Source organism: Pseudophryne corroboree, chromosome 3, assembly GCF_028390025.1.
Source record: "Pseudophryne corroboree isolate aPseCor3 chromosome 3, aPseCor3.hap2, whole genome shotgun sequence".
NCBI lineage: Eukaryota > Metazoa > Chordata > Amphibia > Anura > Myobatrachidae > Pseudophryne > Pseudophryne corroboree.
In genome coordinates this window covers 408,314,890-408,341,178 of record NC_086446.1, presented here as the reverse complement: position 1 = coordinate 408,341,178, position 26,289 = coordinate 408,314,890, and the positions used below count along the sequence as shown (strand labels likewise).

General features: G+C 48.7%; 1 protein-coding gene and 1 pseudogene across 2 annotated transcripts in view; both read left to right on the top strand.

Annotated features, from left to right (window-relative positions):
* RBL1 (RB transcriptional corepressor like 1) overlaps positions 1 to 26,289 on the top strand; it is a 436,431-nt gene that overhangs the window by 51,010 nt on the left and 359,132 nt on the right. The gene's annotated exons all lie outside the window — the stretch shown is intronic.
* On the top strand, positions 11,622 to 11,740 carry LOC134894429 (5S ribosomal RNA; annotated as a pseudogene).

Genomic DNA, 26,289 nt, shown 5'->3' with positions numbered 1-26,289 from the left:
CATACAGGCACGTGGAGGCCACACACGCTACTGAGCCTCATTTTGACTTGTTTTAAGGACATTACATCAAAGTTGGATCAGCCTGTAGTGTGTTTTTCCACTTTAATTTTGAGTGTGACTCCAAATCCAGACCTCCATGGGTTAATAAATTTGATTTCCATTGATAATTTCTCTAACGTCCTTGAGGATGCTGGGACTCCGTAAGGACCATGGGGAATAGATGGACTCCGCAGGAGATAGGGCACTTTAAGAAAGCTTTGGACTCTGGGTGTGCACTGGCTCCTCCCTCCATGCCCCTCCTCCAGACCTCGGTTTTACACTGTGCCCAGAGCAGGATGGGTGCACTGCAGAGAGATCTCCTGAGTTCTCTGCCTAGAAGCATTTTTGTTTGGATTTTTCTCTCTACTTTTCTCTAACGTCCTAGTGGATGCTGGGAACTCCGTAAGGACCATGGGGAATAGCGGGCTCCGAAGGAGGCTGGGCACTCTAGAAAGATCTTAGACTACCTGGTGTGCACTGGCTCCTCCCACTATGACCCTCCTCCAAGCCTCAGTTAGATTTCGTGCCCGGCCGAGGTTGGATGCACACTAGGGGCTCTCCTGAGCTCTTAGAAAGTTATAGTCTTAGAATTTGTTCTTTTCAGTGAGACCTGCTGGCAACAGGCTCACTGCAGCGAGGGACTAAGGGGAGAAGAAGCGAACTCGCCTGCTTGCAGCCGGATTGGGCTTCTTAGGCTACTGGACACCATTAGCTCCAGAGGGATCGACCGCAGGCCCAGCCTTGATGTTCGGTCCCGGAGCCGCGCCGCCGTCCCCCTTACAGAGCCAGAAGCAAGAAGATGGTCCGGAAAATCGGCGGCATGAAGACTCAGTCTTCACCAAGGTAGCGCACAGCACTGCAGCTGTGCGCCATTGCTCCTCTCACACACTTCATACTCCGGTCACTGAGGGTGCAGGGCGCTGGGGGGGGGCGCCCTGAGGCAGCAATAAAAACACCTTGGCTGGCAAAAATACCTCAATATATAGCCCCAGGGGCTATATATGAGGTAAATACCCCTGCCAGAAGTCCATAAAAAACGGGAGAATAGGCGCCGAAAAAGGGGCGGAGCCTATCTCCTCAGCACACTGGCGCCATTTTCCCTCACAGCTCCGTTGGAGGGAAGCTCCCTGGCTCTCCCCTGCAGTCTACAAGGGTTAAAAAAAGAGAGAGGGGGCACTAAATTTAGGCGCAGTATACATTATATATATATATATATATATATATATAGATATAAAGCTATAGGGGACATAACTCAGTTAGTCCCTGCAGTATATAGCGCTCTGGTGTGTGCTGGCATACTCTCACTCTGTCCCCCCAAAGGGCTTTTGTGGGTCCTGTCCTCGTTTAGAGCATTCCCTGTGTGTCTGCGGTGTGTCGGTACGGCTGTGTCGACATGTTGAATGAGGAGGCTTATATGGTGACGGAACAGAGGCCGATATATGTGATGTCGCCCCCTGTGGGGCCGACACCAGAGTGGATAGAGAGGTAAAAGGTATTAACCGACAGTGTCAACTCCTTACATAAAAGGGTGGATGACGTAACAGCTGTGGGACAGCCGGCTTCGCAGCCCGCGCCTGCCCAGGCGTCTCAAAGGCCATCAGGGGCTCAAAAACGCCCGCTCTCTCAGATGGCAGACACAGATGTCGACACGGAGTCTGACTCCAGTGTCGACAAGGTGGAGACATATACACAATCCAATCCGTGACTTGATCCCGGCAATAAAAAATGTGTTATACATTTCTGACTTTAACCTCTATAAATGGGTTTTAGGTTTGGGGAGAAAAAACAGGCAGTGTTTTGTTCCCCCATCAGATGAATAAATGAAGTGTGTGAAAAGCGTGGGTTCCCCCGTTAAGAAACTGGTAATTTATAAAAAGTTACTGATGGCGTACCCTTTCCCGCCAGGAGGATAAGTTACGCTGGGAGATATCCCCTAGGGTGGATAAGGCGCTCACACGTTTGTCAAAAAAGGTGGCACTGCCGTCTTAGGATACGGCCACTTTAATAGGTACCTGTTGATAAAAAAAAAAAAAACAGGAGGCTATCCTGAAGTCTGTATTTACACACTCAGGTACTAGACTGAGACCTGCAGATAGTGCTGCTGCAGCGTGGTTGGTGACCCTGTCAAACAGGGATAATAGTTGGCAAACATAAAAACATATTAAAGACGTTGTCTTATATATGGGGGGGGGATGCACAGAGGGATATTTTGCCGGCTGGCATCCAAAATAAATGTAATGTCCATTCTGTCAGGAGGGTATTAGAGACCTGTCACTGGACAGGTGATGCTGACTTAAAAAGCGCATAGAGAGCCTTATAAGAGTGAGGAATTATTTGGGGATGGTCTCTGGGACCTCGTATCCACAGCAACTGCTGGGAAGAAATAATTTTACCTCAGGTTTCCTCACAGAAAAAGGTACAGTCCTTTCGGCTTCAGAAAAGCAAGCGGGTCAAATGGCGCTTCCTTTCTGTACAGAGACAAGGGTAGAGGGAAAAAGCTGCACCAGTCAGCCTGTTCCCAGAATCAAGATTCTTCCCCCGCCTCCTGTGAGTACACACCATGACGCGGGTGCTCCACAGGTGTAGCCAGATACGGTGGGGGGCCGCCTCAAAAATTTCAGCAATTAGTGGGCTCGCTCACAGGTGGATCCCTGTTTCTTCCAAGTAGTATTTCAGGGGTACAAGCTGGAATTCGAGATGTCTCCCCCCAGCCGTTTCCTAAAATATGCCTTGCTGACAACTCCCTCAAGCAGGGAGGCTGTGCTAGAGGCAATTAATAAGCGGTATTCCCAGCAGGTAATACTCAAGGTGCCCCTACTTCAACAAGGACGGGGTTACTATTCCACACGGGTTGGGGTACCGAAACCGCATGGTTCGGTGTGACCCATTTTATATTTAAAATCCTTGAACATAAAAAAATTCAAGTTCAAGATTGAATCGCTCAGGGCGGTTATTGCAAGCCTGGACGAGGGGGATTACATGGTATCCCGGGACATCAAGGATGCTTACCTGCATGTCCCCATTTACCATCCTCGCCAGGAGTACCTCAGATTTGTGGTACAGGATTACCATTACCAAGTCCAGACACTGCCGTTTGGACTGTACATGGCACCGAGGGTGTTTTATCAAGGTAATGGCCGAAATGATGATACTCCTTCAAAAAAAGGGAGTTGTAATTATCCCGTAATTGGACAATCTCGTTATAAGGGCGAGGTCCAAGGAGCAGTTGGTAGTCGGGGTAGCACTATTTTGGAAAGTGCTACAACAGCATAGGTGGATTCTAAACAGTCCAAAGTCACAGCTGGTTCCTATGACACGTCTACTGTTCCTGGGGATGGTTCTGGACATAAACCAGAAATAGTGTTTCTCCCGGAGGAGAAAGCCAAGGAGTTGTCATCTCTAGTCAGAGACCTCCTGAAACCAAAATAGGTAGCGGTGCATCATTGCACGCGAGTCCTGGGAAAAATGGTAGCTTCTTACGAAGCAATCCCATTAGGCAGGTTCCATACAAGAACTTTTCAGAGGGACCTGTTGGACAAGTGGTCCGGATCGCATCTTCCGATGCATAGGCTGATAACCCGGTCTCCAAGGACCAGGGTATCTCTACTGTGGTGGCTGCAGAGTGCCCATCTTCAAGAGGGCTGCAGGTTCGGCATACAGGACTAGGTCCTAGTGACCATGGATTCCAGCCTTTGAGGCTGGGGGGCAGTCACATAGGGAAGAAACTTCCAGGGACTTTGGTCAAGTCAGGTTATTTCCCTACACATAAATATTCTGAATCTGAGGGCCATTTACAATGCCCTGAGGCCAGCAAGGCCTCTGCTTCAAAACCAGCCGGTACTGATCCAATCAGACAACATCACGGCAGTCGCCCATGTAATCAACAGGGCGGCACAAAAAGCAGGATGGCGATGGCAGAAGCCACAAGGATTCTCCGATAGGCGGAAAATCATGTGTTAGCACTGTCAGCAGTGTTCATTCCCAGAGTGGACAACTGGGAAGCAGATCTTCTCAACAGACACGACCTCCACCCGGGAGAATGGGGACTTCCTCCAGAAGTCTTCCAATAGGATTGTACACCATTGGGAAAGGCCACAGGTGGACATGATGGCGTCCCGCCTTAACAAAAAGTTATAAAAGATATTGCTCCAGGTCAAGGGACCCTCAGGCGATAGCTATGGACGCTCTGGTAACACCGTGGGTGTACCAGTCGGTTTAGGTGTTCTCCCCTCTGCCTCTCATACCAAAGGTACTGAGAATAATAAGAAGGCGAGGAGTAAGAACGATACTCGTGGATGGCCAAGAAGAGCTTGGTACCCAGAACTTCAAGAATTTATATCAGAGGACCAATGGCCTCTGCCACTCAGTCAGGACCTGCGGCAGCAGGGGCCCTGTCTGTTCCAAGACTTACCGCGGCTGCGTTTGACGGCATGGCGGTTGAACGCCGGATCCTGAAGGAAAAGGGTATTCCGGAGGAAGTAATTCCTACGCTTACTAAAGCCAGGAAAGAGGTTACAGCAACTCATTATCACCACATATGGCGAAAATATGTTGCATGGTGTGAGGCCGAAAGGGCCCCAACAGAGGAATTTCAACTAGGTCGATTTCTGCATTTCCTGCAAGCAGGAGTGACTATGGGCCTTAAATTGGGTTCCATTAAGGTACAGATCTCGGCTCTGTCGATTTTCTTTCAAAAAAGAACTAGCTTCAGTACCTGAAGTTCAGACATTTATAAAAGGAGTGCTGCATAGTCAGCCCCCGTTTGTGCCTCCTGTGGCACCTTGGGATCTCAACGTGGTGTTGAGTTTTCTTAAAATCACTTTGGTTTTAACCACTAAAAACCGTGGATCTGAAATATCTCACATGGAAGGTGGTTATGTTATTTGCCTTGGCTTCTGCCAGGCGAGTATCAGAATTGGCGGCTTTGTCTTGTAAAAGCCCTTATTTGATTTTCCATATGGATAGGGCAGAATTGAGGACTCGTCCCCAGTTTCTCCCTAAGGTGGTGTCAGCGTTTCACCTGAACCAGCCTATTGTGGTGCCTGCGGCTACTAAGGATTTGGAGCAAGTTGCTAGACGTTGTCAGGGCCCTGAAAATATATGTTTCCAGGACGGCTGGAGTCAGAAAATCTGACTCGCTGTTTATCCTATATGCACCCAACAAGCTGGGTGCTCCTGCTTCTAAGCAGACTATTGCTCGTTGGATTTGTAGTACAATTCAGCTTGCACATACTGTGGCAGGCCTGCCACAGCCAAAATCTGTCAATGCCCATTCCACAAGGAAGGTGGGCTCATCTTGGGCGGCTGCCCGAGGGGTCTCGGCTTTACAACTTTGCCGAGCAGCTACTTGGTCAGGGGCAAACACGTTTGCAAAATTCTACAAATTTGATACCCTGGCTGAGGAGGACCTGGAGTTCTCTCATTCGGTGCTGCAGAGTCATCCGCACTCTCCCGCCCGTTTGGGAGCTTTGGTATAATCCCCATGGTCCTTACGGAGTTCCCAGCATCCACTAGGACGTTAGAGAAAATAAGAATTTACTCACCGGTAATTCTATTTCTCGTAGTCCGTAGTGGATGCTGGGCGCCCATCCCAAGTGCGGTTTATCTGCATTACTTGTACATAGTTATTGTTAACTAAATCGGGTTATTGTTGAGCCATCTGTTGAGAGGCTCTATTGTTTCATACTGTTAACTGTGTTTCATATCACGAGTTGTACGGTGTGATTGGTGTGGCTGGTATGAGTCTTACCCAGGATTCAATATCCTTCCTTATTGTGTACGCTCGTCCGGGCACAGTACCTAACTGAAAAAAAGGAAAAGAATAGCAGCGCTAATGGAATGACATAAATGATTCTAATATGAAGGATTGTGTGAAAAAAGTCATAAATTTAATAAAACATTTTCTTATATTTTAATAAAAGTTGGATACAGTATCCACTTGTAAAAGTTCTTGTTAAAAACAATAATGACAATTTTAAAGGGTCAAGAGTGCTAGGCTGCCTATCACATTGATATCCGTTCCTAATGTAACTGGACCATAAAGCAGATATAAACAGACTGACAGCGCAGTCACACCGATAACTTTACCCACACGCCGCTAGAGGTGTAGTCCCTTAAGAGTGTCTCTGATGTTAAAGCTCAAAAACCAGCCAGGTTCGGGAATCCTCATTTGGTACGGTGTCCTCTTTATAGAGATGGGGTGATGGTGTTCCAAGTTGTGAAAAATGTTAGCACGTGATATCTGCAGATGGCAAAGTCCAGTATGGTCCGGATGTGACTTGGCAGCCACAAGTTGCACAGTGTGATGACCCAGATAGCCTCCTCCTGACGCGTTTCGCTGCCAACATCTTTGAAAAAGCTGCACTGTTGGCAGCGAAACGCGTCAGGAGGAGGCTATCTGGGTCATCACACTGTGCAACTTGTGGCTGCCAAGTCACATCCGGACCATACTGGACTTTGCCATCTGCAGATATCACGTGCTAACATTTTTCACAACTTGGAACACCATCACCCCATCTCTATAAAGAGGACACCGTACCAAATGAGGATTCCCGAACCTGGCTGGTTTTTGAGCTTTAACATCAGAGACACTCTTAAGGGACTACACCTCTAGCGGCGTGTGGGTAAAGTTATCGGTGTGACTGCGCTGTCAGTCTGTTTATATCTGCTTTATGGTCCAGTTACATTAGGAACGGATATCAATGTGATAGGCAGCCTAGCACTCTTGACCCTTTAAAATTGTCATTATTGTTTTTAACAAGAACTTTTACAAGTGGATACTGTATCCAACTTTTATTAAAATATAAGAAAATGTTTTATTAAATGTATGACTTTTTTCACACAATCCTTCATATTAGAATCATTTGTCATTCCATTAGCGCTGCTATTCTTTTCCTTTTTTTCCTTGTCATATGGTTGGGGTGTGACTATCCCCAACGTCATAGCAGCAGCATTAGAGACACAGCACCTACAAGAGCCCGATCCTCCATTCGATTGGTAGATATCTTTACAGTACCTAACTGAGGCTTGGAGGAGGGTCTTAGTGGGAGGAGCCAGTGCACACCAGGTAGTCTAAGATCTTTCTAGAGTGCCCAGCCTCCTTCGGAGCCCGCTATTCCCCATGGTCCTTACGGAGTTCCCAGCATCCACTACGGACTACGAGAAATAGAATTACCGGTGAGTAAATTCTTATTTTTCTACTTTTTCACAGGGAGCACTGCTGGCAACAGGCTCCCTGCATCGAGGGAGAGAGGAGCAGACCTTCTTGTCTAAGAAAGGCTCTGCTTCCTCGGCTACTGGACACTATTAGCTCCAGAGGGGGTGAACGCAGGTTCTTACTGGGCGTCCACCCCCGGAGCCGCGCTGCCGTTCTCCTCACAGAGCTAGAAGACAGAAGTCAGGCGGCAGAAGCCTTCAGCTTCACGGAGGTAACGCACAGCACTGCAGCTGTGCGTCATTGCTCCCATACACCTCACACACTCCGGTCACTGTAAGGGTGCAGAGGGGGGGGGCGCCCTGGGCAGCAATATAAACACCTCTTATGGCAAAAGACAATATACATGTACAGGTGGGCACTGTACATGTATATAAAAGAGCCCCCGCCATATTTTTGTAAGTTTGAGCGGGACAGAAGCCTGCCGCCGAGGTGGCGGGGCTTCTCCCTCAGCACTCACCAGCGCCATTTTCTCTCCACAGCACTGCTGAGAGGAAGCTCCCCGGACTCTCCCCTGCTTACACACGGTGAAGGGGTGTTTAAAAGAGAGAGGGGGGGGGCACATAATTGGCGGTTTATATATTATACAGCGCTGTTGGGGGAAAAACATTGTGTTGGTCTCCAGGATCATTGCGCTGGGGTGTGTGCTGGCATACTCTCTCTCTGTCTCTCCAAAGGGCCTTGACAGGGATACTGTCTTCAGGAAAGGGGTTCCCTGTGTGTGAAGTGTGTCGGTACGCGTGTGTCGACATGTTGGACGAGGAAGGCTCGCTTAATGTGGAGGGGGAGTGCTTGAATGTCAGGTCGGCAACGCCGACACCGGAATGGGTGGATATGCTGAATGTCTTGAATGCAAATGTCAATCGATTGCATAAAAGGTTAGACAAGGCAGAAGCTAGGGATCAGTCAGGTAGCCAGTCCATGCCTGTCCCTGTGGCGCCAGGCCCTTCGGGGTCTCAGAAGCGCACCATATCCCAGATCGATGACACAGATACTGACTCTAGTGTCGACTATGAAGATGCAAAATTACAGCCGAAGGTGGCAAAAGGTATTCGGTACATGATTATTGCCATTAAAGAGGTTTTGCATATTACTGAGGAACCCCCGGTCCCTGACACGAGGGTACACATGTATAAAGGGAAAAAGCCTGAAGTCACCTTTCCATCCTCATTTGAACTAAGTGAATTGTGCGAAAAGGCTTGGGAATCTCTGGGTAGGAGACCACAAGTTCCCAAAAGGATTCTCATGGCGTATCCTTTTCCACAAACTGATAGGATACGCTGGGAATCTTCGCCTAAAGTAGACAAGGCGCTGACACGCTTGTCCAAAAAGGTGGCACTGCCTTCTCAGGATACGGCTTCCCTCAAGGAACCTGCTGATCGCAGGCAGGAAATTACCTTGAAGCACATTTACACTCATTCAGGTACTATTGCTAGACCGGCTATGGCGTCGGCCTGGGTTTGTAGTGCGGTTGTGGCATGGGCAGATTCCTTATCTACGGAGATTGACACCTTAGATAGGGATGCTATTCAAATGACCATAGAGCATATCAGAGATGCTGCCTTGTATATGAGAGATGCTCAGAGAGACATTTGTTTATTAAGCTCCAGAATAAATGCTATGTCTGTTTCTGCTAGGCGGCTCTTGTGGACCCGACAGTGGACAGGAGATGCCGATTCAAAGCGGCATATGAAGTCCTTGCCTTACAAAGGGGAGGAGTTGTTTGGAGACGGCCTCTCGGACCTTGTCGCTACGGCTGGTAAGTCGAATTTCTTACCTTATGTCCCCCCACTGCATACAAAAAAGGCACCTCATTATCAAATGCAGTCCTTTCGTTCCAATAAAAACAAAAAGGTACGGGTATCGTCCTTTGTTGCCAGAGGGAAAGGCAGGGGAAAGAAGCTGCACACAGCTAGTTCCCAAGAGCAAAAGTCCTCCCATGCCTCTGCAAAGTCCACCGCATGACGCTGGGGCTTCCCAGGGGGAGGCAGATCTAGTGGGGGCTCGTCTTCGGTTTTTCAGCCACATCTGGGTTCACTCGCAGGTGGATCCATGGGCATTAGAGAGTTTCTCTCAGGGATACAGGCTGGAATTCGAAGACTTGCCTCCTCGCCGGTTTTTCAAATCGGCTCTGCTGGCTTCACCGCCAGAGAGGGAGCTAGTGTTGGCGGCAATCCAAAAATTGTATATTCAACAGGTGATTGTCACAGTTCCTCATCTCCAGCAAGGAGAGGGCTATTACTCAACTCTGTTTGTGGTTCCGAAACCGGACGGTTCGGTCAGACCCATTTTAAACCTAAAATCTCTGAACCTGTACTTGAAGAGGTTCAAGTTCAAGATGGAATCACTCAGGGCGGTCATCGCCAGCCTGGACGGGGGGGATTGGATGGTGTCCCTGGACATAAAGGATGCATACCTTCATGTTCCGATATTCCCCCCTCATCAGGCGTTCCTGAGATTTGCAGTGCAGGACTGTCACTACCAATTTCAGACGTTGCCGTTTGGGCTTTCCACGGCCCCGATGATTTTCACCAAGGTAATGGCGGAAATGATGGTGCTCCTGCGCAGGCAGGGGGTCACAATAATCCCATACTTGGACGATCTCCTCATAAAGGCGAGATCTCGGGAGAAGTTGCTGGACAGCGTGTCTCTGTCCATGAGGACGTTGCAGATACACGGCTGGATTCTCAATATACCGAAGTCCCAGCTAGTCCCTACAACGCGTCTGACCTTTTTGGGCCTGATTCTAGACACAGACCAGAAAAAGGTTTTTCTTCCGATCGAAAAGGTTCAGGAGCTCATAGCCATGGTCAGGAACCTATTAAAACTAAAAAAGGTTTCAGTGCATCATTGCACGCGGGTCCTGGGGAAGATGGTGGCTTCATACGAAGCCATCCCTTTCGGCAGGTTCCATGCGAGGACCTTTCAATGGGACCTCTTGGATAAGTGGTCCGGGTCCCATTTGCGAATGCATCAAAGGATCACCCTGTCTCCCAGGTCCAGGGTATCTCTCCTGTGGTGGCTGAACAGTGCTCACCTGCTAGTGGGTCGCAGGTTCGGCATTCAGGATTGGGTCCTGGTGACCACGGTTGCAAGCCTCCGAGGCTGGGGAGCAGTAACACTGGGAAGAAATTTCCAAGGTCTCTGGTCAAACCTAGAGACTTGTCTCCACATCAACGTCCTGGAGTTAAGGGCCATATACAACGCCCTGCGTCAAGCGGAGGAATTGCTTCGGAGAAAACCGGTTCAGATTCAGTCGGACAACGTCACGGCAGTGGCTCATATAAACCGGCAAGGCGGAACAAGGAGCAGAGTGGCCATGGCAGAAGCGACCAGAATTCTACGCTGGGCGGAAGGCCATGTAAGCGCGCTATCAGCAGTGTTCATCCCGGGGGTGGACAACTGGGAGGCGGACTTCCTCAGCAGGCACGACCTGCATCCGGGAGAGTGGGGACTTCATCAAGGAGTCTTCACACAGATCACGGATCGATGGGGACTGCCTCAAATCGACATGATGGCATCCCGTCTCAACAAAAAGCTAAAGCGGTATTGCGCCAGGTCAAGGGACCCTCAGGTGGTAGCGGTAGATGCTCTGGTGACACCTTGGGTGTTCAGATCGGTCTATGTGTTTCCTCCTCTTCCTCTCATACCCAAAGTGTTGAGAATAATAAGAATGAGCAGGGTCAGAACGATCCTCATTGTTCCAGATTGGCCACGGAGGACTTGGTATCCGGAGCTGCAAGAGTTGCTCACAGAAGATCCGTGGCCTCTTCCTCTAAGGCAGGACCTGCTGCGGCAGGGGCCCGGTCTGTTCCAAGACTTACCGCAGCTGCGTTTGACGGCATGGCGGTTGAACGCCGGATCCTAGCGGAAAAAGGAATTCCGGAGGAAGTCATTCCTACCCTGATCAAGGCTAGGAAAGACGTGACTTAAAACATTATCACCGTATATGGCGGAAATATGTTTCTTGGTGTGAGGCCAGAGCTGCTCCTACTGAGGAGTTCCATTTGGGCCGTCTACTTCACTTCCTTCAAACAGGAGTGACTTTGGGCCTAAAATTAGGGTCCATAAAGGTCCAAATTTCGGCCTTATCCATTTTCTTTCAAATGGAATTCCTGAAGTACAGACGTTTGTGAAGGGTGTGCTGCATTTTCAGCCTCCCTTTGTGCCTCCGGTGGCGCCTTGGGATCTTAACGTGGTGTTACGTTTCCTCAAGTCACCTTGTTTTGAACCACTCAAAACTGTGGAGTTGAAATACCTCACGTGGAAAGTGGTCATGTTGTTGGCATTAGCTTCGGCTAGACGTGTTTCAGAATTTCTATCATTCTATATTTTCATATATAGGTGCACTCTCATTGGTAGATATCCCTCCTACTATCATACCACGCTGCTTGTGCCCGATCTCGTCCGATCTTGGAAGCTAAACAGCGCTGGGCTGGGTCAGTACCACGAGAGGAGACTCCCTGGGAATACCCGGTGTTGTGGGACAGGAACTATTCCCCTTCCTCTGAAGGGTGGACACCAACAGCAGTATCGCCACTATTTACACTCTTTTCAGCCTTTTTCTTTCCTATATCCTTCCTTATGAGGACCTATTTTTCATGAGCACAGCTAGACATCCAATCTGAATTTATGCCATATGATTTCACGGGTAACTAACAAAGTGTATAGTATTGACCCAATGTAATTAGTCTTTCTATGACTAAATATGTACACGACCTCCTCCGTGGGTCCCATTAATACAGATTATCTGTACTGGTCAGGAGAAACGGGGGTGTCAAACTATTTAGTGTCTGCAACCTTTCTAAATCTTTCCTTCATGATTTACAGACCAGAACATTTTAACATAATTTAAAAAAAAAACTTTTTTGCATTTTCTGTGCATTTTTCTTTAGGATCGTAGAAGGATATTTGTTCTTAACTAATTAATTAATAAACTCATGTTTTAATATAATCTTTTCCAATTGAAGAATTTTCTTCTTTTTCTTCTTTTCTTTTCCTAAGAGTGCGCCCACACAAGAGCTTTCTTTTTCTCCCACTGCTAGTACTTGTACTTCCTGGCTCTGGGCGCACCACCAAATAAGGACTATTACTGAAAGATCGTATCTCTCTTTCCCTTAGTTCAATTGTCCGCCTTTGTTTTTTTCAATAATCTCAATAATATCAATAACTGATTACATCCCAGTGCCCAGTCGCTCCCTCTTTTTGTGTTTCAGAATTGGCGGCTTTATCACATAAAAGCCCATACTTGGTTTTTCACGTAGATAGGGCAAAGTTGAGGACTTGTCCTCAATTTCTGCCAAAGGTGGTCTCCTCTTTTCATATGAACCAAGCTATTGTCGTGCCTGTGGCTACACGGGACTTGGAGGATTCCCAGTCCCTGGATGTGGTCAGGGTTTGAAGATTTATGTGACCAGAACGGCTAGAATCAGGAAGACTGAAGCTCTGTTTGTTCTGTATGCAGCCAACAGGGTTGGCGCTCCTGCTTCAAGGCAGACTGTTGCTCGCTGGATCTGTGACACGATTCAGCAGGCGCATTCTACGGCAGGATTGCCGTTGCCGAAATCAGTTAAAGCCCATTCCACTAGGAAAGTGGGCTCTTCTTGGGCGGCTGCCCGCGGGGTCTCGGCATTACAGTTGTGCCGAGCAGCTACTTGGTTGGGGTCTAACACCTTTGTAAAGTTCTATAAGTTTGACACCCTGGCTGAGGAGGACCTCCTGTTTGCTGAATCGGTGCTGCAGAGTCATCCGCACTCTCCCGCCCGTTTTGGAGCTTTGGTATAATCCCCATGGTCCTTACGGAGTCCCAGCATCCTCAAGGACGTTAGAGAAAATAAGATTTTACTTACCGGTAAATCTATTTCTCGTAGTCCGTAGAGGATGCTGGGCGCCCGTCTCAAGTGCGGACTTCTTCTGCAAGACTTGTATATAGTTATTGCTTACATAAGGGTTATGTTATAGTTTATTGGTTGAACCGTGGCTATGTTGTTGTTCATACTGTTAACTGGGTAGTTTATCACAAGTTATACGGTGTGGCTGGTATGGATCTCGCCCTTAGATTTACAAAAATCCTTCCTCGTACTGTCCATCTCCTCTGGGCACCGTTTCCCTAACTGAGGTCTGGAGGAGGGGCATGGAGGGAGGAGCCAGTGCACACCCAGAGTCCAAAGCTTTCTTAAAGTGCCTTATCTCCTGCGGAGCCAGTCTATTCCCCATGGTCCTTACGGAGTCCCAGCATCCTCTACGGACTACGAGAAATAGATTTACCGGTAAGTAAAATCTTATTTCTCTGACTTCCTAGTGGATGCTGGGACTCCGTCAGGACCATGGGGAATAGCGGCTCCGCTGGAGACAGGGCACAAAATTTAAAAGCTTGACCACTAGGTGGTGTGTACTGGCTCCTCCCCCTATGACCCTCCTCCAAGCCTCAGTTAGGTTTTTGTGCCCGTCCGAGCAGGGTGCAATCTAGGTGGCTCTCCTAAAGAGCTGCTTAGAAAAAGTTTGTTAGGTTTTTTATTTTCAGTGAGTCCTGCTGGCAACAGGCTCACTGCAACGAGGGACTTAGGGGAGAAGAAGTGAACTCACCTGCGTGCAGGATGGATTTGCTTCTTAGGCTACTGGACACTAGCTCCAGAGGGACGATCACAGGTACAGCCTGGATGGGTCACCGGAGCCGCGCCGCCGACCCCCTTGCAGATGCCGAATAGAGAAGAGGTCCAGAAACCGGCGGCAGAAGACGTCTCAGTCTTCATGAGGTAGCGCACAGCACTGCAGCTGTGCGCCATTGCTCTCCGCACACTTCACACCAGCGGTCACTGAGGGTGCAGGGCGCTGGGGGGGGCGCCCTGGGCAGCAATGTAATATACCTATTCTGGCTAAAATATATCACATATAGCCCCTGGGGCTATATGGATGTATTTAACCCCTGCCAGGTTCCAAAAAAACCGGGAGAAGAAGCCCGCCGAAAAGGGGGCGGGGCCTATTCTCCTCAGCACACAGCGCCATTTTCCTGCCCAGCTCCGCTGCGAGGAAGGCTCCCAGGACTCTCCCCTGCACTGCACTACAGAAACAGGGTAAAAACAGAGAGGGGGGGCACTTATTGGCGATATTTATAATATTTGAGCTGCTATAAAGGGAACACACTTATTAAGGTTGTCCCTATATATATTTATAGCGCTTGGGTGTGTGCTGGCAAACTCTCCCTCTGTCTCCCCAAAGGGCTAGTGGGGTCCTGTCTTCTATCAGAGCATTCCCTGTGTGTCTGCTGTGTGTCGGTACGTGTGTGTCGACATGTATGAGGACGATGTTGGCGTGGAGGCGGAGCAATTGCCTGTAATGGTGATGTCACCCCCTAGGGAGTCGACACCAGAATGGATGGCTTTGTTTATGGAATTACGGGATAGTGTCAGCACGCTACAAAAGTCGGTTGACGACATGAGACAGCCGGCAAACCAGTTAGTACCTGTCCAGGCGTCTCAGACACCGTTAGGGGCTGTAAAACGCCCTTTACCTCAGTCGTCGACACAGACCCAGACACTGACACTGAATCCAGTGTCGACGGTGAAGAAACAAACGTATTTTCCAGTAGGGCCACACGTTATATGATCACGGCAATGAAGGAGGCTTTGCATATCTCTGATACTGCAAGTACCACAAAAAGGGGTATTATGTGGGGTGTGAAAAAACTACCGATAGTTTTTCCTGAATCAGAGGAACTGAATGAAGTGTGTGATGAAGCGTGGGTTACCCCAGATAGAAAACTGCTAATTTCAAAGAAGTTATTGGCATTATACCCTTTCCCGCCAGAGGTTAGGGCGCGCTGGGAAACACCTCCTAGGGTGGATAAGGCGCTCACACGCTTATCAAAGCAAGTGGCGTTACCGTCTCCTGATACGGCCGCCCTCAAGGATCCAGCTGATAGGAGGCTGGAGAATACATTAAAAAGTATATACACACATACGGGTGTTATACTGAGACCAGCAATCGCCTCAGCCTGGATGTGCAGTGCTGGCGTGGCTTGGTCGGAGTCACTGTCTGAAAATATTGATACCCTGGATAGGGACAGTATTTTACTGACTATAGAGCAGTTAAAGGATGCATTTCTTTATATGCGAGATGCACAGAGAGATATTTGCACTCTGGCATCAAGAGTAAGTGCGATGTCCATATCTGCCAGAAGTTGTTTATGGACGCGCCAGTGGTCAGGTGATGCGGATTCCAAACGACATATGGAAGTATTGCCGTATAAGGGGGAGGAATTATTTGGGGTCGGTCTATCGGATCTGGTGGCCACGGCAACGGCCGGAAAATCCACCTTTTTACCCCAGGTCACCTCCCAGCAGAAAAAGCCGCAGGCTTTTCAGCCGCAGTCCTTTCGTTCCTATAAGAACAAACGAGCAAAAGGACATTCCTATTTGCCCCGAGGCAAAGGAAAGGGTAAGAGACTGCAACAAGCAGCTCCTTCCCAGGAGCAGAAGCCCTCCCCGGCTTCTACAAAGGCGTCAGCATGACGCTGGGACCTTACAAGCAGACTCAGGGGCGGTGGGGGGTCGCCTCAAACATTTCAGCGCACAGTGGGCTCACTCGCAGGTGGACCCCTGGATCCTGCAGGTAGTATCTCAGGGTTACAGGTTGGAATTCGAGAAGTCCCCTCCTCGCCGTTTCCTAAAGTCTGCTTTGCCAACGTCTCCCTCCGACAGGGCGACTGTATTGGAGGCCATTCACAAGCTGTATTCTCAGCAGGTGATAGTCAAGGTACCCCTCCTACTACAGGGACAGGGTTATTACTCCACGCTATTTGTGGTACCGAAGCCGGACGGCTCGGTAAGACCGATTCTAAATCTAAAATCTCTGAACCTGTACATACAAAAATTCAAGTTCAAGATGGAGTCACTCAGAGCAGTGATAGCGAATCTGGAAGAAGGGGATTTTATGGTGTCCTTGGACATCAAGGATGCTTACCTTCATGTTCCAATTTGTCCTTCACACCAAGGGTACCTCAGGTTCGTGGTCCAAAACTGTCATTATCAGTTTCAGACGCTGCCGTTTGGATTGTCCACGGCACCCCGGGTCTTTACCAAGGTAATGGCCGAAATGATGATCCTTCTTCGAAGAGAAGGCGTCTTAATTATCCCTTACTTGGACGATCTCCTGATAAGGGCAAGATCCAGAGAACAGCTGGAGGTCGGAGTAGCACTAACCCAAGTAGTGCTCCAACAACACGGGTGGATTCTGAATTTTCCAAAATCCCAACTGATCCCGACGACACGTCTGTTGTTCCTAGGGATGATTCTGGACACTGTTCAGAAAAAGGTATTTCTTCCGGAGGAGAAAGCCAGGGAGTTATCCGATCTAGTCAGGAACCTCCTAAAACCAGGAAAAGTATCTGTGCATCAATGCACAAGAGTCCTGGGAAAAATGGTAGCTTCTTACGAAGCGATTCCATTCGGCAGATTCCATGCACGAACTTTTCAGTGGGATCTGCTGGACAAATGGTCCGGATCGCATCTGCAGATGCATCAGCGGATAAAATTGTCCACAAGGACAAGAGTGTCTCTGCTATGGTGGTTGCAGAGTGCTCATCTGTTAGAGGGCCGCAGATTCGGCATACAGAACTGGGTCCTAGTGACCACGGGTGCCAGCCTGAGAGGCTGGGGAGCGGTCACACAGGGAAGAAACTTCCAGGGCGTGTGGTCAAACCTGGAGACGTCTCTTCACATAAATATACTGGAGCTAAGAGCAATCTACAATCCTCTAAGCCTGGCAAAACCTCTGCTTCAGGGTCAGCCGGTGTTGATTCAGTCGGACAACATCACGGCAGTCGCCCACGTAAACAGACAGGGCGGCACAAGAAGCAGGAGGGCAATGGCAGAAGCTGCAAGGATTCTCCGCTGGGCAGAAAATCATGTGTTAGCACTGTCAGCTGTGTTCATCCCGGGAGTGGACAACTGGGAAGCAGACTTCCTCAGCAGACACGATCTGCACCCGGGAGAGTGGGGACTTCATCCAGAAGTCTTCCACATGATTGTGGTCCATTGGGAAAGACCAATGGTGGACATGATGGCGTCCCGCCTCAACAAAAAACTGGACAGGTATTGCGCCAGGTCAAGAGACCCTCAGGCAATAGCTGTAGATGCTCTGGTAACACCATGGGTGTACCAGTCAGTGTATGTGTTTCCTCCTCTGCCTCTCATACCAAAAGTACTGAGAATTATACGGCAAAGGGGAGTAAGAACGATACTCGTGGCTCCGGATTGGCCAAGAAGAACTTGGTACCCGGAACTTCAGGAGATGCTCACGGAGGATCCGTGGCCTCTACCTCTAAGACGGGACCTGCTTCAGCAGGGACCGTGTCTATTCCAAGACTTACCGCGGCTGCGTTTGACGGCATGGCGGTTGAACGCGGAATCCTAAGGGAAAAAGGCATTCCGGAAGAGGTCATCCCTACCCTGGTAAAAGCCAGGAAGGAGGTGACTGCACAACATTATCACCGCATTTGGAGAAAATATGTTGCGTGGTGTGAGGCCAGGAAGGCCCCGACGGAGGAATTTCAACTGGGTCGATTCCTACATTTCCTGCAAACAGGATTGTCTATGGGCCTCAAATTAGGGTCCATTAAGGTTCAAATTTCGGCCCTGTCGATTTTCTTCCAGAAAGAATTGGCTTCAGTTCCTGAAGTCCAGACTTTTGTAAAAGGAGTACTACATATACAGCCCCCGGTTGTGCCCCCAGTGGCACCGTGGGATCTTAATGTAGTTTTGGATTTTCTCAAATCCCATTGGTTTGAGCCACTCAAATCGGTGGATTTGAAATATCTTACATGGAAAGTAACCATGCTACTGGCCCTGGCTTCAGCCAGGAGAGTGTCAGAATTGGCGGCTTTATCGTATAAAAGCCCATATCTGATTTTCCATTCGGACAGGGCAGAACTGCGGACGCGTCCTCACTTTCTGCCTAAGGTGGTTTCAGCGTTTCACCTGAACCAGCCTATTGTGATGCCTGCGGCTACTAGCGATTTGGAGGATTCCAAGTTGCTGGACGTTGTCAGAGCATTGAAAATATATATTTCAAGGACGGCTGGAGTCAGAAAATCTGACTCGCTGTTTATACTGTATGCACCCAACAAGCTGGGTGCTCCTGCTTCTAAGCAGACGATTGCTCGTTGGATTTGTAGCACAATTCAACTTGCACATTCTGTGGCAGGCCTGCCACAGCCAAAATCTGTCAAGGCCCATTCCACAAGGAAGGTGGGCTCATCTTGGGCGGCTGCCCGAGGGGTCTCGGCATTACAACTCTGCCGAGCAGCTACGTGGTCAGGGGAGAACACGTTTGTAAAATTCTACAAATTTGATACCCTGGCTAAGGAGGACCTGGAGTTCTCTCATTCGGTGCTGCAGAGTCATCCGCACTCTCCCGCCCGTTTGGGAGCTTTGGTATAATCCCCATGGTCCTGACGGAGTCCCAGCATCCACTAGGACGTCAGAGAAAATAAGATTTTACTTACCGATAAATCTATTTCTCGTAGTCCGTAGTGGATGCTGGGCGCACCATTCTGGTACACTACTCAGACCGGCGATTGTGTCGGCATGGGTTTATAGCGCTGTAAGAGCGTGGACAGGTACCTTATCAGCGGAGATTGAGACCCTAGTATGTAAATTAATAAATATATATATATATATATATATATATATATATATATATATATATATATATATATATATATATGTTGTCTTAAGATATATATAGTAAACATGCCCAAAGAGGCATTATTCTACTGGGTTCTAGAGTCAACGCTATGTCGATTTCTGCTTGACGTGTCCTGTAGTTATGCAATGGACAGGTGATGCCGACTTAAGAGGCATATGGAAGGCTGAGGATTTTGTGGAGAAGGGATCTCGGACCTGGTCTCCACAGCTATGGCTGGTAATTCTGATATTTTGCCTTATATTCCTGCACAGCCTAGGAAAGCACGACATTATCAAATGCAGCCTTTCGATCACAAAGAAACAAAGTCCGAGGTACGTCCTTTCTTGCCAGAGGCAGAGGAAAGAAGCTGCACAATACAGCTAGTTCCCAGGAACAGAAGTCCTCCCCGGCCTCTACAAAATCCACCGCATGTCGCTGGGGCTCCACAGGCGGAGCTAGGCCCGGTGGGGGCACGTCTTCGTAATTTCAGCCACAAGTGGGTTCACTCACTGTTGGATCCCTGGGCAATAGATATTGTGTCTCAGGGATTCTAGCTGGACTTTGAGGAGATGCACCCTCACCGATACCTCAAATCGGCCCTGCCGGCTTCTCCCCACGAGAGGGAAATAGTGTTTACTGCAATTCACAAATTGTATCTTCAATAGGTGGTGGTCAAGGTTCCCCTCCTTCAACAAGGAGGGAGTTATTATTCGACCATGTGGTAGTCCCGAAACCAGACGGTTCGGTCAGACCCATATTGAATTTAAAATCCCTGAACATATACCTGAAAGGGTTCAAGTTCAAGATGGAATCGCTAAGAGCGGTCATCGCAAGCCTGAAAGGGGGAGATTTTATGGTGTCTCTGGACATAAAGGAGGCATACCTTCATGTCCCCATTTATCCACCTCATCAGGCGTACCTCAGAATTGCGGTACAGGATTGTCATTACCAATTTCAGACGTTGCCGTTTGGTCTCTCCACGGCCCCGAGAATCTTCACCAAGGTAATGGCGGAAATGATGGTGCTCCTGCGGAAGCAAGGTGTCACAATTATCCCGTACTGGGACGATCTCATAAAAGTGAGATCAAGAGAGCAGTTGCTGAACAGCGTATCACTTTCTCTGGAAGTGTAACGGCAACATGGCTGGATTCTAAATATTCCAAAGTCGCAGTTGGTTCCTATGGCTCATCTGCCTTTCCTAGACATGTTTCTAGACACAGACCAGAAAAGGGTTTATCTCCCGATAGAGAGAGCTCAGGAGCTCATGACACTGGTCAGGAACCTGTTAAAACCAAAACAGGTGTCAGTGCATCACTGCACTCTAGTTCTGGGAAAGATGGTGGCATCATACGAGGCCATTCCCTTCGGCAGGTTCCATGCGAGGACCTTTCAATGGGACTTACTGGACCTGGGGTCCGGATCACATCTTCAGATACATTGGTTAATCACCCTATCCCCCAGGGCCAGGTTGTCTCTCCTGTGGTGGCTGCAGAGTGCTCACCTTCTCGAGGGCCGCAGATGCGGCATTCAGGACTGGATCCTGGTGACCACGGATGCAAGCCTCCGAGGGTGGGGAGCAGTCACACAGGGGAAAAAGTTCCAAGGTCTGTGGGCAAGTCAGGTGACTTGCCTTCACATCAACATCCTGGAACTAAGGGCCGTATACAATGCCCTACGTCAAGCGGAGACCCTGCTTCGCGACCAACCGGTTCTGATTCAGTCAGACAACATCACCACAGTAGCTCATGTAAACCGTCAAGGTGGCACAAGGAGCAGAGTGGCGATGGCGGAAGCCACCAAGATTCTTTGCTGGGCGGAGAGTCACGTAAGCGCACTGTCAGCAGTGTTCATCCCGGGAGTGGACAACTGGGAAGCAGACTTCCTCAGCAGGCACGACCTCCACCCGGGAGAGTGGGGACTTCATCAAGAAGTCTTCACGCAGATTGCAAGTCGGTGGGAATTGCCACAGGTGGACATGATGGCATCCCGCCTCAGCAAAAAGCTACAGAAGTATTGCGCCAGGTCATGAGACTCTCAGGCGATAGCTGTGGACGCACTGGTGACACCGTGGGTGTTCCACTTGGTCTATGCATTTCCTCCTCTTCCTCTCATACCCAAGGTGCTGAGGATAATAAGAAACAGAGGAGGGAGAACAATCCTCATTGTTCCAGATTGGCCACGAAAGACCTGGTATCCAGATCGGCAAGAAATGCTTACAGAGAACCCGTGGCCTTCTTCCTCTAAGACAGGACCATGTTGCAACAGGGGCCCTGTCTGTTCCAAGACTTACCGCGGCTGCGTTTGACGGCATGGCGGTTGAACGCCGGATCCTAGCAGAAAAGGGCATTCCGGACGAGGTCATTCCAACGCGGATAAAGGCTAGGAAGGACGTGACAGCTAAACATTATCACCGTATATGGCGAAAATATGTTTCTTGGTGTGAGGCCAGGAATGCTCCTACAGAGGAATTCCAGCTGGGCCATTTCCTTCACTTCCTACAGTCAGGAGTGAATTTGGGCCTCAAATTGGGTTCCATTAAGGTCCAGATTTCGGCCCTATCCATTTTCTTTCAAAAAGAGTTGGCTTCTCTACCAGAAGTTCAGACGTTGGTAAAGGGGAGTGCTGCATGTTCAGCCTCCTTTTGTGCCTCCAGTGGCACCTTGGGATCTTAACGTGATTTTAAGTTTCCTGAATTCACACTGGTTTGAACCACTTAAAGCGGTGGAGTTAAAATATCTCACGTGGAAAGTGGTCGTGATATTAGCCTTGGCTTCGGCTAGGCGTGTGTCAGAATTAGCGGCTTTGTCACATAAAAGCCCCTATCTGGTTTTCCATATGGATAGAGCAGAATTGCGGACCTGTCCACAAGTTCTGTCAAAAGTGGTGTCATCTGTTCATATGAACCAACCTATTGTGGTGCCTGTGGCTACTCGTGACTTGGAGGATTCCGAGTTACTGGATGTGGTCAGGGCTTTGAAGGTTTATGTGGCCAGAACGGCTAGAGTCGGGGAAAACGGAGTCACTGTTTATCCTGTATGCATCCAACAAGCTTGGGTGCTCCTGCTTCAAAGCAAACTATTGCTCGCTGGATCTTTAACACGATTCAGCAGGCTCATTCTGCGGCTGGATTGCCGCTGCCAAAATCTGTTAAAGCCCATTCCACTAGGAAGGTGGGCTCTTCTTGGGCGGCTGCCCGAGGGGTCTCGGCATTACAACTATGCCGAGCTGCTACTTGGTCAGGTTCGAACACTTTTGCAAAGTTCTACAAGTTTGACACCCTGGCTGAGGAGGATCTATTGTTTGCTCAATCGGTGCTGCAGAGTCATCCGCACTCTCCCGCCCGTTTGGGAGCTTTGGTATAATCCCCATGGTCCTTACGGAGTCCCCAGCATCCGCTAGGACGTTAGAGAATATAAGATTTTACTTACAGGTAAATTTATTTCTCGTAGTCCGTAGTGGATGCTGGGCGCCCGTCCCAAGTGCGGACTTTTTTCTGCAATACTTGTGTATAGTTATTGCCGCAATAAGGGCTATGTTATTTTGCATCAGGGTTGAACTGATGCTCCGTTGTTGTTCATACTGTTGACCGGGTAAGTTTATCACAAGTTATACGGTGTGATTGGTGTGGCTGGTATGAGTCTTGCCCTGGATTTCCAAAATCCTTTCCTTGTACTGTCAGCTCTACTGGGCACAGTTTCTCTAACTGAGGTCTGGAGGAGGGACATAGAGGTAGGAGCCAGAGCACACCAGAATCTAAATTCTTTCTTAAAGTGCCTGTGTCTCCTGCGGAGCCCGTCTATTCCCCATGGTCCTTACGGAGTCCCCAGCATCCACTACGGACTACGAGAAATAGATTTACCGGTAAGTAAAATCTTATTTTTTTTGGGCAGTGTTAATTCCTTATCTGAACGATCTCCTGATAAAAGCGAGATCCAGGGAAGCGTTGGTGCAGAACATCGCACTCTCCCTGGCAATACTCCAACAACACGGTCGCAGTTGGAATCGACGACAAGATTGTCCTTTTTAGTGATGATTCTGGACACAGAAGTAGAGAGAGTATTTCTTCCAGTGGAAAAGGCTCTGGAAATCCAGAAAATGGTCAAACAAATATTGAATCCAACAAGCGTGTTAATCCATCAATGCATTCAGTTGTTGGGGGAAAATGGTAGCGGCCTGCGAGGCCATACAGTTTGGCCGATTTCATGCCAGAGTATTCCAGTGGGACCTGTTGGACAAGTGGTCCGAATCCCACCTACACATGCACCGGAAAGTAATCCTGTCACCCAAAGCCAGGATTTCGCTCCTGTGGTGGCTACACAGTTCTCACCTATTAGAGGGACGCAGGTTTGGGATTCACGACTGGGTCCTAATAAACACGGATGCAAGTCTCCGAGGCTGGGGAGCTGTCACACGGGGAAAGCTTCCAAGGAAAATGGTCAAGTCGGGAAGCCTGCCTTTGAGAGCCATTTACAACGAGCTTCGACAGGCAGTACATCTTCAAGATCATCCCGTGCAGATCCAGTTGGACAATGTAACAGCAGTCGCGTACATAAACAGGCAGGGCGGAACGAAAAGCAGAGTGGCAATGGCAGAGGTGACAAAGATCCTACTCTGGGCAGAAAGACATGTAAAGGCTCTGTCGGTGATTTTCATTCTGGGAGTAGACAACTGGGAAGCAGACTTCGTCAGCAGACATGATCTCCATCCAAGAGAGTGGGGCCTACACCAAGAAGTCTTCGCAGAGGTGACAAGTCTCTTGGGAGTTCCTCAAGTAGACATGATGGCATCTCGTCTCAACAAGAAGCTTCAGAGATATTGTTCCAGGTCGAGAGACCCTCAAGCAATAGCAGTGGATGCACTGGTGGCCCAGTGGGTATTCCGGTCGGTGTATGTCTTCCCTCCACTTCCACTGATCCCAAAAGTTCTCAAGATACTTAGAAGAATAAGAGTTCGAGCAATCTTCATTGCCCCAGACTGGCCAAGGAGGGCTTGGTACCCAGATCTTCAGGAGTTGATCATAGAAGATCCTCAGCCTCTTCCTTCTCGTGAGGACCTGTTGCAGCAGGGGCTGTGCGTGTATCAAGACTTACTGCGGCTACGTTTGACGGCATGGCTGTTGAGCGCCGAATCCTAGCCCGAAAGGGTATTCCCAAGGAAGTCATCCCCACTCTTATTCAGGCCAGGAAAGGAGTAACGTCTAAACATTACCACTGTATTTGGAGAAAATATGTGTCTTGGTGTGAATACAAGAAGGCTCCTACGGAAGAGTCTGAGTTGGGACGTTTTCTCCTTTTTCTGCAGGCTGGTGTGGATGCGGGCCTTAGATTGGGTTCAATTAAGGTCCAGATTTCGGCCTTACCAGTTTTCTTTCAAAAACAATTGGCCTCTTTTCCGGAAGTTCAGACCTTCGTGAAAGGGGTGCTGCACATCCAGCCTCCATTTGTGCCTCCAGTGGCACCTTGGGACCTTTTAATGTGGTGTTGCAGTTCCTTCAATCACATTGGTTGGAACCTCTACAGGAGATAGAGTTGAAGTTTCTCACTTGGAAAGTGGTGATGCTTTTGGCCTTGGCATCCGCAAGGCAGGTGTCGGCGTTGGGGGGCCTTGTCTCACGAGCCCTTGCCTGATCTTCCATGAAGATAGGGCAGAGTTGAGAACTCGCCAACATTTTCTTCAAAAGGTGGTTTCGTCTTTCCACATAAACCAACCTATTGTGGTGCCAGTGGCTACTGACACGTTCACTGAGTCAAAGTCTCTAGATGTGGTTAGGGCTTTGAAGATTTATGTAGCTAGAACAGCTTGGATAAGCAAAACAGAGGCTCTGTTTGTCCTGTATGTTCCCAACAAGATTGGGTGTCCTGCTTCCAAGCAGACTATTGAGCGCTGGATCAGAGGTACGATTCGGCAGGCTCATTCTACGGCTGGATTGCTGTTACCGACGTTGGTGAAGGCCCATTCTACTAGGAAGGTGGGCTCATCCTGGGCTGCTGCCCGGGGGGTCTCGGCATTACAACTTTGCCGAGCAGCTACTTGGTCAGGGTCAAACACCTTTGCAAAGTTCTACAAGTTTGACACCTTGGCCGATGAGGAACTCGAGTTCGGTCAATCTGTGCTGCAGGGTCATCCGCACTCTCCCGCCCGTACAGGAGCTTTGGTATAAACCCCATGGTCATGAAGTGGACCCAAGCATCCTCTAGGACGTAAGAGAAAACAGGATTTTAATACCTACTGGTAAATCCTTTTTCTCCTAGTCCATAGAGGATGCTGGGCGCCTGACCCAGTGCATACTTTACCTGCAGTTTTGTTTATTAGAGTTACACAAGTTGTGTTATATTAGTTTTCAGCATGTTGCTGTAATTGGTTCATGCCTGTTGGCGTGTGTTATGTTGAATGCCATGTTGTACGGTGTGTTGTGGTGTGAGCTGTTATGAATCTCACTCATTAGTATAAAGTAAATCCTTTCCTCGAAATGTCCGTCTCCCTGGGCACAGTTCGTATAACTGAGGTCTGGAGGAGGGGCATTGAGGGAGGAGCCAGTTCACACCCTTGAAAAGTCTTAAAGTGCCCATGGCTCCTGCGGAACCGTCTATACCCCATGGTCATGAAGTGGACCCCAGCATTCTCTACAGACTAGGAGAAAAGGATTTACCGGTAGGTATTAAAATCCTATTTTTATTGAGATAATGTTCACTTCACCTATCAGTGTGTTTCATTTTATGGCTAATAGGTGTATAAACTTGCAGGGCTGAGCTAGCAAATAGCACAGCGTGTTATACATGTGTTAAGAATATATACTGTATAATATTTACTGTCTTCCACAGGTGTTTGGAGGCCTATCCGTTTGATAGACAGTGTCTAGTTAGACAGTCAATAGATAGACACCATATATTAGACAGACATTAGGCCGACAGGGTCAAAAGGCCGACAGGGTCAAAAGGCCGACATGAAAATGGTCGACATGAAAAAGATAGACAAATGTTTTTTTTTTAAATGTAACATGTTTTTGGATTATTTCATACTTTTCTCTTTCCATGTCGGCATAGAGTTGGTTATAAACCTTGTGGCGAGCCACCGTGCCCGATGCGTGGCGAGCGAAGCCTTTCTACAATTGGGGGTCCCAGATGACAAAACTATCCACACAAACCACAAAAATGCAAAAAACATGGTGTCTACCTTTTTCATGTCGACGACCTTTTGACCATCTAACATGGTGTCTATCTATTGACTGTCTAACTAGACACTATCTTTCATACCGGAACCGTTTGGAGGTATGTTCTGTGCCAGAACAATGTAGTAAGGGCCTCTGAGCTCTAAATGTGTGTTGGAAGAAAATACAGAGGTTCCCCAGCAGC